The 13,448-nt window shown below is 48.4% G+C and overlaps 1 non-coding gene across 1 annotated transcript; it reads right to left on the bottom strand.

Moving 5' to 3' along the window:
- Nucleotides 1–7,747: 7,747 nt before the first annotated feature.
- On the bottom strand, nt 7,748–7,818 carry TRNAG-UCC (transfer RNA glycine (anticodon UCC)). Its single transcript has one exon. It is a non-coding gene; the product is annotated as a tRNA-Gly (tRNA).
- Between the last annotated feature and the right edge of the window lie 5,630 nt (nt 7,819–13,448).

Genomic DNA, 13,448 nt, shown 5'->3' on the forward strand with positions numbered 1-13,448 from the left:
GAAGTAAAAGAACTGAACAGAAGATTTCAAAGGGCAGTTAGAGAAGACAAAGTAAAGTATTAGAATCACATGTGCAAAGAGCTGGAGATGGAAAACCAAAAGGGAAGAACACACTCTGTGTTTCTCAAGCTGAAAGAACTGAAGAAAAAATTCAAGCCTCGAGTTGCAATAGTGAAGGATTACATGGGGAAAATATTAAACAATGCAGGAAGCATCAAAAGAAGATGGAAGGAATACACAGAGTCTTTATATTAAAAAGAATTAGTCGATGTTCAACCATTTGAAGAGGTAGCATATGATCAGGAACCGGTGGTACTGAAGGAAGAAGTCCAAGCTGCTCTGAAGGCATTGGCGAAAAACAAGGCTCCAGGAATTGATGGAATATCAATTGAGATGTTTCAACAAATAGATGCAGCGCTGGAGGTGCTCACTCATCTATGCCAAGAAATATGGAAGACAGCTTCCTGGCCAACCGCCTGGAAGAGATCCATATATATGCCTATTCCCAAGAAAGGTGATCTAACCAAATGTGGAAATTATAGAACAATATCGTTAATATCACACGCAAGTAAAATTTTGCTGAAGATCATTCAAAAACGGCCGCAGCAGCTGGAAATTCAGGCCAGTTTCAGAAGAGGATGTGGAACCAGGGATATCGTTGCTGATATCAGATGGATCCTGGCTGAAAGCAGAGAATACCAGAAGGGTGTTTACCTGTGTTTTATTGACTATGCAAAGGCATTCGACTGTGTAGATCATAACAAATTATGGATAACATTGCGAAGAATGGGAATTCCAGAACACTTAATTGTGCTCATGAGGAACCTTTACATAGATCAAGAGGCAGCTATTTGAACAGAACAAGGGGATGCTGCCTGGTTTAAAGTGAGGAAAGGTGTGTGCCTATTCAATCTGTATGCTGAGCAAATAATCCGAGAAGCTGGACTATATGAAGAACGGGGCATCAGGATTGGAGGAAGACTCATTAACAACCTGCGTTATGCAGATGACACAATCTTGCTTGCTGAAAGTGAAGAGGACTTGAAGACGACTAATGAAGATCAAAGACCACAGCCTTCAGTATGGATTGCACCTCAATGTAAAGAAAACAAAAATCGTCACAACTGGGCCAATGAGCAACATCATGATAAACGGAGAAAAGATTGAAGTTGTCAAGGATTTTGTTTTACTTGAATCCACAATCAACAGCCATGGAAGCAGCAGTCAAGAAATCAAAAGACTCATTGCATTGGGCAAATCTGCTGCAAAGGACCTCTTTAAAGTGTTGAAGACTAAGGTGCGCCTAACCCAAGCCATGGTATTTTCAATTGCATCATATGCATGTGAAAGCTGGACAATGAATAAGGAAGACCGAAGAAGAATTGATGCCTTTGAATTGTGGTGTTGGCAGAGAATATGGAATATACACATACCATGGACTGCCAAAAGAATGAACAAATCTGTCTTGGAAGAAGTACAACCAGAATGCTCCTTAGAAGCAAGGATGGCGAGACTGCATCTTACATACTTTGGACGTGTTGTCAGGAGGGATCAGTCTCTGGAGAAGGATATCATGTTTGGCAAAGTATAGGGTCAGTGGAAAAAAGGAAGACCCTCAATGAGGTGGATTGACACAGTGGCTGCAACAATGGGCTCAAGCATAACAACGACTGTAAGGATGGCGCAGGACCGGGCAGTGTTTCGTTCTGTTGTGCATAGGGTTGCAATGAGTCGGAACCGACTTGACGGGACCTAACAACAACAACAACAAACCCTCAGTGCTGGAAGGGACCTGATCATCACCTGGTGCAAACCCACAACCAACAGATGGAAAAGCTGAGGTCCGGAGATACAAGGGACTGGCTGAGGGTCACATCGCAGATTCAGTACTTTGCGGCCCTGACCAAGTGTGGGAGCAAGAGACTGAGAAATGAGGGTTCAGCCAGAGGGTCAAGGCTGACCCCTACCCACCCAAAACCCCAGTGCCCTTGAGTCGATTCCGACTCATAGCGACCTCTAGTGTCCCTGAAAGGAAACCGGAATGGGGAAGGGATCTGAAATCAGGGGATTTAGGTGGAACTTCACCTGGCCTGCTTTCCAGGGGCAGGTTTCTGTCACCCTCGTCACTATCTGATAACCTCATGGGGAGAGGGGAAAGCACTGGGTCACCCTCTGCCTTGAGTAAGCCACTCCCCTTCTACTCCAACCCTGTGAAGTGGAGACAGGAAGGCGTGGCTTACAGGTTGTTGTGGGGGTTAAATGAGGTCATGAATGAGAAGCACTGTGATAACAGGACATGCAACACAATGTAGTTGATGTCACCAGAGATGCCACAACCCAGAATAGAAGCTATTCTCAAAGAAGAGCCTGCGGGGTAAAAGGCAGGGCTCTACAGAGACAACTGGGGTTTTCAGGACGGTGACCAAGGGGAGATATGTACCCTACCTCCCATGTTATGTGCCAGAAGCCTGGCCTCTCCTTTAATCCTGCCCTCACTCCCCCACTCCCCATCACACACACACACACACACCAGTCTCCCAGGAAGGCTGAGTCTGCCTTTTAAATATCTCCTGATACCAGAGACTTCCCCTCACCAAGCCAACACCCCTACATTCAGGCTTCACCAGCTTCCACCTGGACTGGCAGATCCACCTCCTCACAGAGTCCCTACAACCTGTGCCTGGCCTGCAGCCAGAGGGGTTTTTCTGAAATGCAAATCACATCTCCTATGAGAAGTAAAGAGAGAACTAAGGCCCAGCTCCTCTGTGAAGTGCTTTGTGACTTTGGACAACATTGACAGTATCACCACCAGTTGATAGTATCACCATCACCTCCTTCACTGCAGCTGCTAGTGATGCTACCATTTACCAAGCAGAGTCTAAGGGCCATGTGCATGATACATGCTGCACCATTTAATCTCTCTGAGATGCTTCCCATATCCATAAGGCAGAGACCCTGTCTTCCTCGTTGAACAAAGGTGTGGGTGAGAAGCCAAGACGTAGCAGTGCTGGGCACCATGGCTTGCCTGTGTGGCACTCTATCAACGGCCCAGCTTGTTGCTATCACTGTTATCACCCTTTCTGCCAATCAGTCCCCACAGACTGGGAGCTCCTTGAGGACATTTACTCCTCTGATTCAGATCTGGGCCCCAAGGTGCAGTGCAGTTAGGCTGGTAGGTGGGAGTCAGAATTCAAACCCAGATCTCTCGAGTCTTTGTCTAACATTCTTTTCTCTGCTCAGATGGACCCTGTAGGCCAGTCTCCTTGGCCCTCCCCCAAGCAGGGCGGGATCTAAAGTGGGCTCCAGACTTGGTTTCCAGCAACCCCCAAAGCACTCATGTCTGAAACAGAATTTGGCAGACCCACTGGGATTAATTAATTACAGGCCTAGCTCCAGGGTGGCCCCGTTGGCTATCAAGGCTGCTGCATACCTGTTGATTGCATAATCCATAAATACATTTGACATCTTTAATTGGAATCAGGCCCCCCAGGTCCTGCCCACAGTTGAGTTATGAGCTCCAAACTCCCTGTTGGCAGCACTGAGCTTCTGCCTGAATCGGGGCCCAGGGAGGAGGAATCTACTTGGGGCTCGATGACACTTCCCAGCAATTAGGAAGCAGAGAGAAATCTGCTGCTTTAGTATAAGTATAGGGATCTTACTCAAACTCTGTGACTGTGGACCACTTTCCAATTCCATCTCCCCTTCCTTCGGAAAACCTTCCTAGACCTTCTGAACCCTGGGCTTCTGGAGTCATGTGACAGTAGAACCATTACCTGGACCCATAGTTGGTTTGATACGAGGGCCTTCTGGGCCTTCTCACCAGAATCCAGTGCCCAGTCTGGATTACCCATCTCATCTCCCAAGGTAAACTGAGTCCCCTCCCCAGTCCAACAAAAGTATACCAGATGCTGCAGAAACAAGACAAGACTCCTTGCTTCCCTGGACACAAGGTCTTCATCGGTTCCCAAGTCTGCAGAGGCATCACGTCAGGGTCTGAATCCCAGAGCTGTCACCTACTTAGTTGGTAACTCTGAATAGTCACACAACCCATCCATGTCATCAGACTCTTGCCACTTACCAGGCCCTCTGAGAGGTGCAGGGGTGTAGGGGATGGGTCAGGGGCTGTACCTGCTAAGGAGATCGCAGCCCAGTGGGAGAAGTATGGACAGAGGGGCAGGGGAGGCACACAGAAGGCAGCAATTACCTCAGCTTGGGGAGGGGCAAAGTGGCACAGAAGGAAGATTCCCCAGAGGCAGGGGTCATGAGCCAGGTCCTGCAGGGCTTCCCCAGTCCTCTTCTCCTCATTGATAACAGAATGTGTTGTTGCGAAAATTTAAGCAAAAGACTTGTAGAAAGTGCCTGGTACATCGCAGCTGTTTGGTATTAGGCTCACTATCCAAACTTTTCTCCATCCAGCCCCACATGGAAAATGACAATATGGTAGAGCAAGCTGGGATAAAAGCAGAGGCTGCTCTTAGTTGCAAGCCATTAGTCCTCGGCCCTGGCCACCCCCAGGACTCAGGGGATCATGTTTTGGCTCACCTGTAAGGAAGCTCTGCCTCTGGGCATGAGACTCCTAACACCCCCAGGCTGCCTCTAAAAGTTGAGTCCCCCTTCCAGAGCATCTCCCCAACCCCCCTGCCTTGCTTTCGTTACTCTGCCTGGTCCCTCTCCTGGGTTGCGATCTCTGAGAGGCAAGGAGCTAGTCCTCCAGACATACGCTTCCTCTTCCCGCAGCACCAGTCTCTGCAGAAAGCTTTCAGGTGTTGTGATTGGAAGTCCAAACCCTGGGAAAGAAAAGAGGCGTTCCATGACAGAAAAAAGAAGTCAGCCAGAGCTGGATTTCATTCCCAGCCTGGCTCTTACTAGCTATGTGGCCTTGGGCAAGCAATTTACTTCTCTGAGCTTCATTTTCCTGCTCTATAACACTTACACACCAGTTGTCGTCAAGTCAATTCCAACTCATGGCGACCCCATGTGTTTCAGAGTAGAACTGCACTCCGTAGGGTTTTTAAGGCTGTGACCTTTTGGAAGCAGATTGCCAGGCCTTTCTTCTAAGGTGCCTCTGGGTATGTTTGACCCCGCAACTTTCCAGTTAATAGTCAAGGGTTTTCCCTTTTGCCCCACCCAAGGACTCCCTATAACACTTACTGAATGATTGATTGGATGATTCATTCATATGCATGTGCTGATTCCATTCAGAAACTGCTCTAAATTCTGGATACGGCAGGGAATAAAATAAGCAAACTCTGTAACACATGGAGATTACATCCTAGTGGGAAAGACTGTGAATTAAACAATTCATAGTCATATGTTGAATGGTGGTAACCACTATGGAGACACAGAAAGCAGGGTGAGGGGGATCAGGTGGGTGGGGTAGGGTTGTGTGCTTTTTTATTTAGTGTGGTCAAGGAAGCCCTCACTGAGAAGGGGGCATTTGAACAGAGGTCTGAAGGGGGTGAGAGAGCAGCCATGGAGTATATATGAAGAATGTTCTAGACAAAGAGACTAATGTGAGAAGGGAGTATGGTTGGCATGTCCAAGGAACAGCAAGGAGGCCACTATGGCCGAAGTTCAGTGAAAGAGAAGTCGGGGGAGGAGAAAGTGTTAGATGAGTTCAGAGCAGTAACAGTGTGGGATTGGAGTAGGGTGTGTGATTTTCTTGTAGGACCTTAGGCCATCATGAGGGCACTGGCATTTCCTCAGAGTGAGGTGGCAGCCGCTGAAGGGAGTTTCACTGGGAGTGATGAGAGCCAACTGGTATTTTAAAACGTTAACTATGAGTTCTGTGTGGGGAACAGAACATGGCGGGGGCGGCGGGGGGCAAGGGCAGAAGCAGGGAGACCAGGTGTGGGGCTACTGTAGTGGCCCAGGGCAGAGAAGTGGGCTTTGGATGAGGGAGGTAGAGTCTGAGACAGTGAGAAGAGGCTGTTCTGGATAGACTGCGGAGGTTGAGCCGCAGAATCTGCTGATGAACTGGATGTGGGGTGTGAAAGGAAAACAGGAGTGAAGGATGAGGCCAGTTGTTCTGGCCTGAGCAACTGCTGGAATGGAGGCTCCATTTCCCAAGATGGAGAAGAATATGGGAGGAGCAGGGTTGTGGGTACAGGAAGAACCAGAATTTGGTTTTAGATGTGCTAAGTTTAAGGGGCCTGCTAGACAACCAGATAGAGATATCAAAGAAACAACTCATGTTCAATGAGTCTGTTGTTCAAGAGAAGAGTCCAAGATGGAGGTACAAATTTGGAAGATGACTTTAAAAATGAGTAAAGACGGAAAAGAGGTTTGAGGATGGAGTCCTGGAGCACTTGATGTGTAAATATTAGGGACATGAGGAAGAACCACCTAGAATACCATGAAAGAGTGCCAGTCAGGTAGGGAATGAAGAGAGAGTGGTGGCCCGAATGTCAAGTAAAAAATTGTTTCAAGAAGAAGGAGTTATCAGCTGTGTCAAAAGCTGCTGACAATAAGACTCCCTCATGGGAGAAAATAGATGAGGTACGTACAAAACCTGCTAGTGGAGAGAACCAAACACAACGTTTTACTTCTCTCCCAAGATGCCATCTCAAAACGAGTCTTTTTGGAAACTGAACGGCCAGGGCTGTTGAATCTCTTCAGATGAGCACGCAGCTCCAGGCCCATAACCCAGGGAAGAAAACTCCACTAGAAGCCGACTTTAGCCCTAAGCCTGGAATGTCTTTGAACCTCACCAGGAAAAGCTGGAGCTCGGAAGCAGGTAATTTCAGCCAAGTGCACTGTGTTTGCTCAGAGTTTGGGAACAGCAACCAGTTAATTACACAAGTAAATCATGTCACCGTCCCCTGAAGCCCCAGTGCAATAACACTGTGCTGACCACACTTTAAGAGTGATATAAGCCTCTGAGTGCGAGCTAAGAGGTTTTATAGGCCACCCTTTGAATGGGCCTCTTTCTCCCAGAGCCCACAAGAGTTGTGTGTGTCCATGCCTGCTCAGTAGTGGGGAAGGAGGGTGGTTCTTGGGGGCCACCTTCTCAGACAAGGTCCATGTGTCTTGGGACCAGTCCAAGGCTGGCTGGCAGCCCAGCTGGGATGTGGGGGAAGTTCATCTCTTCTGTGCCTTCTGCTCATGTCATCGCAATGTGTTTCTCCCACTGCCCAGGCACCCTCCTATCCTCCAACTCAAATCCTTATCAGTTCAACGAACATCTATTGGACCCGGCCCTGTGCTGAGTAGAACTCAGGTGTGCAGAGGTATGGTCCTCATATTCCAGAGAAACGCAAAAGATGGGCAGAAACTGCTCCTAGGGATGAGGCCAAATGAGCTAAGTGCTTCAAGAAGGTAAAATCACGACACAGTGTGAGCCCTGAGGAGAGGAGTGTGGATTCAGGAACATCTGTTGAGCCCAGAAGGATGAGTAAGATTTCAAAAGGCAGGAATCAAGGGTAAAAGAATTCCAGGCAGTGGAAGCAAAGGCACATGGGCTTGGGTGACATTCACAGAAGCTTGTTGTTGTTGTTAGCCGCCACTGAGTTTGTCCCTGAATCATGGCGACACCATGTACAATGGGATGAAATGCTACCCAGTCCTCGCCATCCCCACAATCGGCTGAGGATTAGGCCATTGTGATCCATAGGGTTTTCACTGGCTGATTTTCAGAAGTAGATCAGCAGGCCTTCCTTCCCAGTCTGTCTTAGTCTGGAAGCTCTGCAGAAACCGGTTCAGCATCACAGCAATACACAAGCCTCCACTGGCATGGCTGCACATGAAGTGCATTGGCTGGGAATTGAACCCAGGTCTCCTGCATGGAAGGCAAGAATTCTACTACTGAACCACCAATGAAGCTTAGATCCCTTGAACTAGATGCTCGGATCAGCCTCTCAGGAGCGATGGGACCTTAGAATGCAAGAATGTAGGCTCTTCAAGATTTCTCTCCCCAGGGCAGGAGATCCCCGCACCAGTCACCAGCAGGTGACACCTTCCAAGGTGGGTGGAGATATGGAAGAGGATTCCACCCACACAAGCATCCACGAGGCATCACTATCCCCAGCCATCAATCTCCACACACCGACCAGGTGCGTGTTTGTGACTAGTTTGCCCCCTGCATTCCAACAGCCTCTGCCCCACCCTTTCCTCCTACAGGCAAAGCTCACCTTCCCATCAGAGGGAAAGTGCCTGGTCCATCAGCCTGTTAGTGATTGATAACAGTCTAGAGTTTTGGTTCTGAGCTTGGTCTCTGATCTAACCTTACTCTGACATATTTTCCCTCCCTATTTTTTTTTTTATGCTACAATTTTCTCTTCTTTAAAATTAGGATAATAGCAACAGCAATAGCTAGCAATTATTTTGCTCTTATTAAGTGTCTGGCACTGTGCTAAGAGCATGACCTCTGCTAATCTTCAAAACAATCTATGGTCGTTGGCACTGTTATTCTCATTTTACAGATGAGGAGACTGAGGCACAGAAATGTAATTTGCCTACGGTCATACTTTTTTCATACAGTAAATGGCGCTGGGATACAGACCGAGGAAGTCTGACTCTAGAACTGGCTATTAATGACAATGAGACTAATAACAGTAATGAGGCGTTATCTTTCCCCAGAGGCAGCCGCAGCAAATTCCTTGTATGCGTGGGTGTTCACAGTGTGTCTTCAGAGGCTTTGGTTATAAGGTGCGTGAGTATATGTCCAGAGGCAGCGCGGCTGTTGAGGAATTGTTGGTTTTGTATAGTGAGGAATGTGTTTTTATAATCTGAGTAATTTCCTCCTAATGTGTTTAGTTCCCATTAAAATGTAGGCTTCTTAAGGGCAATTAACGTGTTTTATTCAACTTAAAATTCCCAGAATAATACACGGCAGATAGTAGGTGCTTAGTAAATGCTTTCTGAAGGAACTGAGTTTTCTTTCAGATTCACCCAGTGGGTTTTCCTTCTCCAGGGCTGACCTGCCTGCTGAGCAAGTCGGGGTGGGGGGTGGGGGGGAGGGATGGGAGGTGAGTGGTGGGGCAGTGAGTGGGAAGTGCTGTCTTTATGCATTTGGAAAGCAGGCCTGGGTAAGTGGGCAGGCATATGAACATCCCATGTCTGGCTTTATGGCAATACTTTAACAGCTGCTCTGCAAAGACTCCTAAAGCCTCTCAATGCAGGAGCTTTAAAAAAAAAAAAAAGAGGCAATATATAGCTAAAAATGGTTAATACATTCAGTATGCTTCCCCTTCACTTAATTAGAAAACTTTATTACAGGAAAGTTGAAGTGGCTTTTCTTTCCAGGAGAAATGTACCAACTTCAGAGGAGAAGTGGGAAAGAGTGATGCCAAGGGCTGCTCCATCCTCACCTCCATCTCCACTGGGCCCAAGTGCCCACCCAGCTGATCTGTGAAATGGGCTTGGCTTGGACCTGGGCAGGAAAAAGAAGCAGATGTGGTAGAAAAGGCCCTGGTCCAGGGGTCGTAAGACCTGAGCTCTGATCCTGTTCTCCAATGTGCTGCATGACCATGGGGCTGCATGGAGCTCCATCTGTTCTGGGGGCCTCAGTGTTCTGGCTTGCTTTCCTCATTTTCTGAAGGGCAGATATCTGTGCCTTCCCCTGAGGCGCCAGGGAGGTGACTGTGATAGTGAGAGTGGGGCACAGGGAATATGGAGGCTGGGTCTTGGGGATGCCAACACATCTGGTCAATTTAGGGAAAAAAAGGAAAAAAAAATCCCTGTAGGATCTCACTGGGACCTACATACCAAACCCCTGGGGGACTCACTGGGTTTTTCACAGTTCGATGGGTGGCCATATGGGGCTGTAGCACCTGCCTATAATGGGAGTGACTCACATCCTATAAGACACTCTGGCATAACACAAGGCAGTCCAGGTTAGGGTCACACACACGCACGCACACACACATACTCACACACTCACTCAAAAATGAGGCCTGGGTGCCCTCTGACCCTTGTTCAATAGCTACCTCCCGGGCAATGATCCTAGAGAGACAGGAGTGTCCAGATCAAAGGAAGGAGAGGGACAGATTTATGGGTGTGCAGGGGCGTCTCTCAGGTGTTTCTGCTCCAACGTCCTCCCCACTGGAGCATCTGGAGAGGAGGCGTTGGCCTTGGGAAGGAAGAAAGAATACAGCTTTTTCTGGAACCAGCTCCTTCTCTAGAGTGTTACAGGCGGAACTTGGAGGTGGTCCTGCCCCCCGGGAAACTGGACCCACTGCTAAGGCCCTGGCTGGGCTTGGAGGGGATAGCACCCCCATGGAAAAAGTCTGAAATGGGTTCTTCCTGGCCAGGCAAAACGATTCATCCTTCCTGGTGCCCTTTGCAAGGACCTCCTCCATGAAGCCTTCCCAGTTCCTTAGGGAAGGATCAGTCACCTCTGTGTTCCCAAAACATGCAGCTTGTTTCACAGAACTCTTCCCTGTTGGAGGGAAGGCCCTTATTAAAATCACCCCTGTGCTTCCAATGTCCAGCAATTATTTTGCTCTCATTAATTGTCTGGCACTATGCAAGAGCATGACCTCTAATGCCTGGCACACGGCAGTTATGCAAAAAATAAGTGTAGGGTTGATATGAATTGAATTGTTTTTGACATTCTTATTTAGATTGATTTCAAATAGTGCCCTCCTGCTGGACTAATGGGGAAACCCAGGCCCAGCAGGGGGAGATCGCTTGCCCAAGGTGGCTCAGGGAGGAAGCAGTAGGTGGGGGCTGGACTGGGTATTCCCTTGTACCCTCTAGAGCGCTCTGCAGCTCTTTCACACTGATTTGGGCTTCAGAAAATGGTCTCCCCTCTCCACACTGTCCTAATTCACTTGACTAGACTGTGCACGGCCCAGCCAGGAGAGGGAAATGTCCACATTACAAAAATCATACGAAAGAAATTATGGATGGAAAAATCATTACCTTATAAATCGGCTGAGCTGTTCAGAACTTGTAGGAAACAGGGCATATAAAATTCATACGGCACGCTGGGGCTTTGATAGCGCCTCATTACAGCCCTCAGACTCCAGTGAAAAATGTCCTCACCCAGAGAGGGAGAATTTTCCTTTATTAATGACATGGGGCAGGGCCGATGCCATAACTTCCAGCTACCTGCAGCCCTGGAACTTAAGATAGATTCTTCTGAGTGATACATCTGTCAAGGCTGCACGGCCCCACACCCCTATTTTATTCTGTTGCTCCCAAAGGAAGCAAGACAGGAGAAGATGGCCTCCTCCTGCCCCAGGCCACCAGCCTTCAGACCACAAAAACGAACACAGAAAGAGGGTTGTTGTTTCTGCTGTGATGAAAGCCCAACCTGAAATGTCAAATAATTCAGCCCCTTAATGAGAGGTGGAGTGCTGAGGAGAGGGGATCCCAAATTTTAGGCGTGATCCCTGTCATAGGAATGATGTGCACTGATTCATCCACATTCCCATAATCAGTCTGTGACCAGGACCAGGACTCAGGCTGTGGCCTGCTCAGGGCTCAGACTATGACCAGGATCAGAGCCCAGTCTATGACCAAGGTCAGGTCTCAGCCTATGACCAGAATCAGGGCTCCAGCTGTGGCCACAATCAGGACTCAGCCTATGACCAGGATCAGGGCTCTAGCTGTGGCCATGATCAGGACTCTGGCTAAGGCCAGAATCAAGGCTCAGGCTGTGACCAAAATCAAGACTCAGACTATGACAGGATCAACTGTACCAAGTATGCAGGACTGGACCCTGGTCTCCAGCCCACAGGGAAACCAAAAATAACAGAGTCACAGTCATAATATCACAGAAGAGTTAACTAAAAGTACTTTCGAAATCTTCTGATTTAACCATTAAACAAGTGAGGAAATTGAGGCCAGCCAATATTCCCTGAACGCTCAACATGTGCAAAGCACTGAGCTGAGCACAGTGACATGACGTGTCACTTGACCCCCAGCCTAGGGCAATTTCCCAGCCACCTGCAATTCCTCAATAGCAAACGAAAGATAGTGAATCGTGGCCAACCAGAACTTGGCTCCATGGCTGCCTTTTTTGACCATGTGTCCTTGAGCAAAAAGGAAAGGGGTAGTTTGTTTTCTCGGATAGTCACCACGTACCTAATTATCACTCCTATGGCCACAGCTTCCTGAAAGTCCACAGCCACCTTCATGACTTTGGGCCCACAACTAGCAATCCTTTACATGTATGCATGGTAGTTACAGCCGTCATGTACAATGCCTAATTTGAGCTCCACAGCAGCCTTTTAGTCCTAGGTTACAGAGGAGACAACGGAGGGTCAGAGCAGTTTAGGGGGTTTAGTCAAGCGTTACGAGGGCGTGTTTCTTTGCCAACTCTCTGACTCCCAGTTCCAAGTTCTTCCCTACTTACTTATGGGTACCTCTCAAAGGCCCAAATAGCTAGAATGTAGGTTCTGAGATGACAGAGTTCATCTTTACTTCTATACCTCCAAAGCTTGGCACAGGGCCTAGCATATAGTGGGGATGTTGGGAGGGTTTTGTTCGACCATGTGAGAGCTTATAAGATTGGTTTGCTGGGTGACAAGATGGATGAGTTGTAGGAGCTGGGACTGGGGACAACAGGGCAAGCCTGGCCCCTGAAGCAAGCGAACTTGGCTCCCACTCAGTGGTTTTGTACTTCTACGGCTGCCGTCAGCACCTGGGGTTACACAACTGCCTTCTTGCTCAGTCCCCACCCCCTGCAGTCAAAAGTGGAATCCCCTGATGGGACATCTGGCACAACCTGGCTTTTCACAGGCCTGTTCCTTCCAGAAGAAGCTGCAGATTTGGCCAGTGCTGGCCACAGACTCATAGGAGAATTGCAAATCTGAGGTGTTCAGCCTAGATCAAATTCCCTCAGCTTAGGTCTTTCAGCTATTTGTTTATGCAGAAGAAAAGCTGTTTCCCACCCTCAGCTTGGAGGTGGCTGCACCACAGTCAACTGTGTCAATGGCGCATGGCACAGGAGGTTTGGCTTCTGGGGGAACCTTCAGCTAGCCATGTGCTCTCAGAGGATGCTCCAGACTTCCTGAAGGAGCTGGCCCAATCCTTCTCAGCCAGGCCAGGGGACAAAGGCCTGGACACAGAGTCAGTGGCCATAGATTATGGGTGATGAAGGACTTTCTACAGTCAGAGCTGTCTCATGAAGGTGTAGGCTGTCCCCGGTGGAGCTGAGCTTGCTGACAAGAGTGCTGTGCAAGTTGTGGCTGGAAGTTGAGGAAAAGACACAAACATCATATGAAAGTTGGCCAAAATGACCCTAAAGGCCCCTTCACACCTTGAAAGAATAGAAGTCTAAGAATCTAGACTCATCCGTTGAATGAACATTCACTGAGTATCTATGAGCCCTATGCTGTGATCAATAGAAGAGATTCTGCCCTGAAGGAGCTATGGGCTAGCAGAGAGAGAGAAGAAAACAGATGACTACAGGCCAGTACCATGTATGCAGTGACAGATGGAAGTACAGGATGTTTCCATGACAGATACCATTGGTGCCCCACCCATATTCCCTCACTCTT

The sequence above is a fragment of the Loxodonta africana genome, chromosome 3, assembly GCF_030014295.1.
Source record: "Loxodonta africana isolate mLoxAfr1 chromosome 3, mLoxAfr1.hap2, whole genome shotgun sequence".
In the NCBI taxonomy this organism is placed as follows: Eukaryota; Metazoa; Chordata; class Mammalia; order Proboscidea; family Elephantidae; genus Loxodonta; species Loxodonta africana.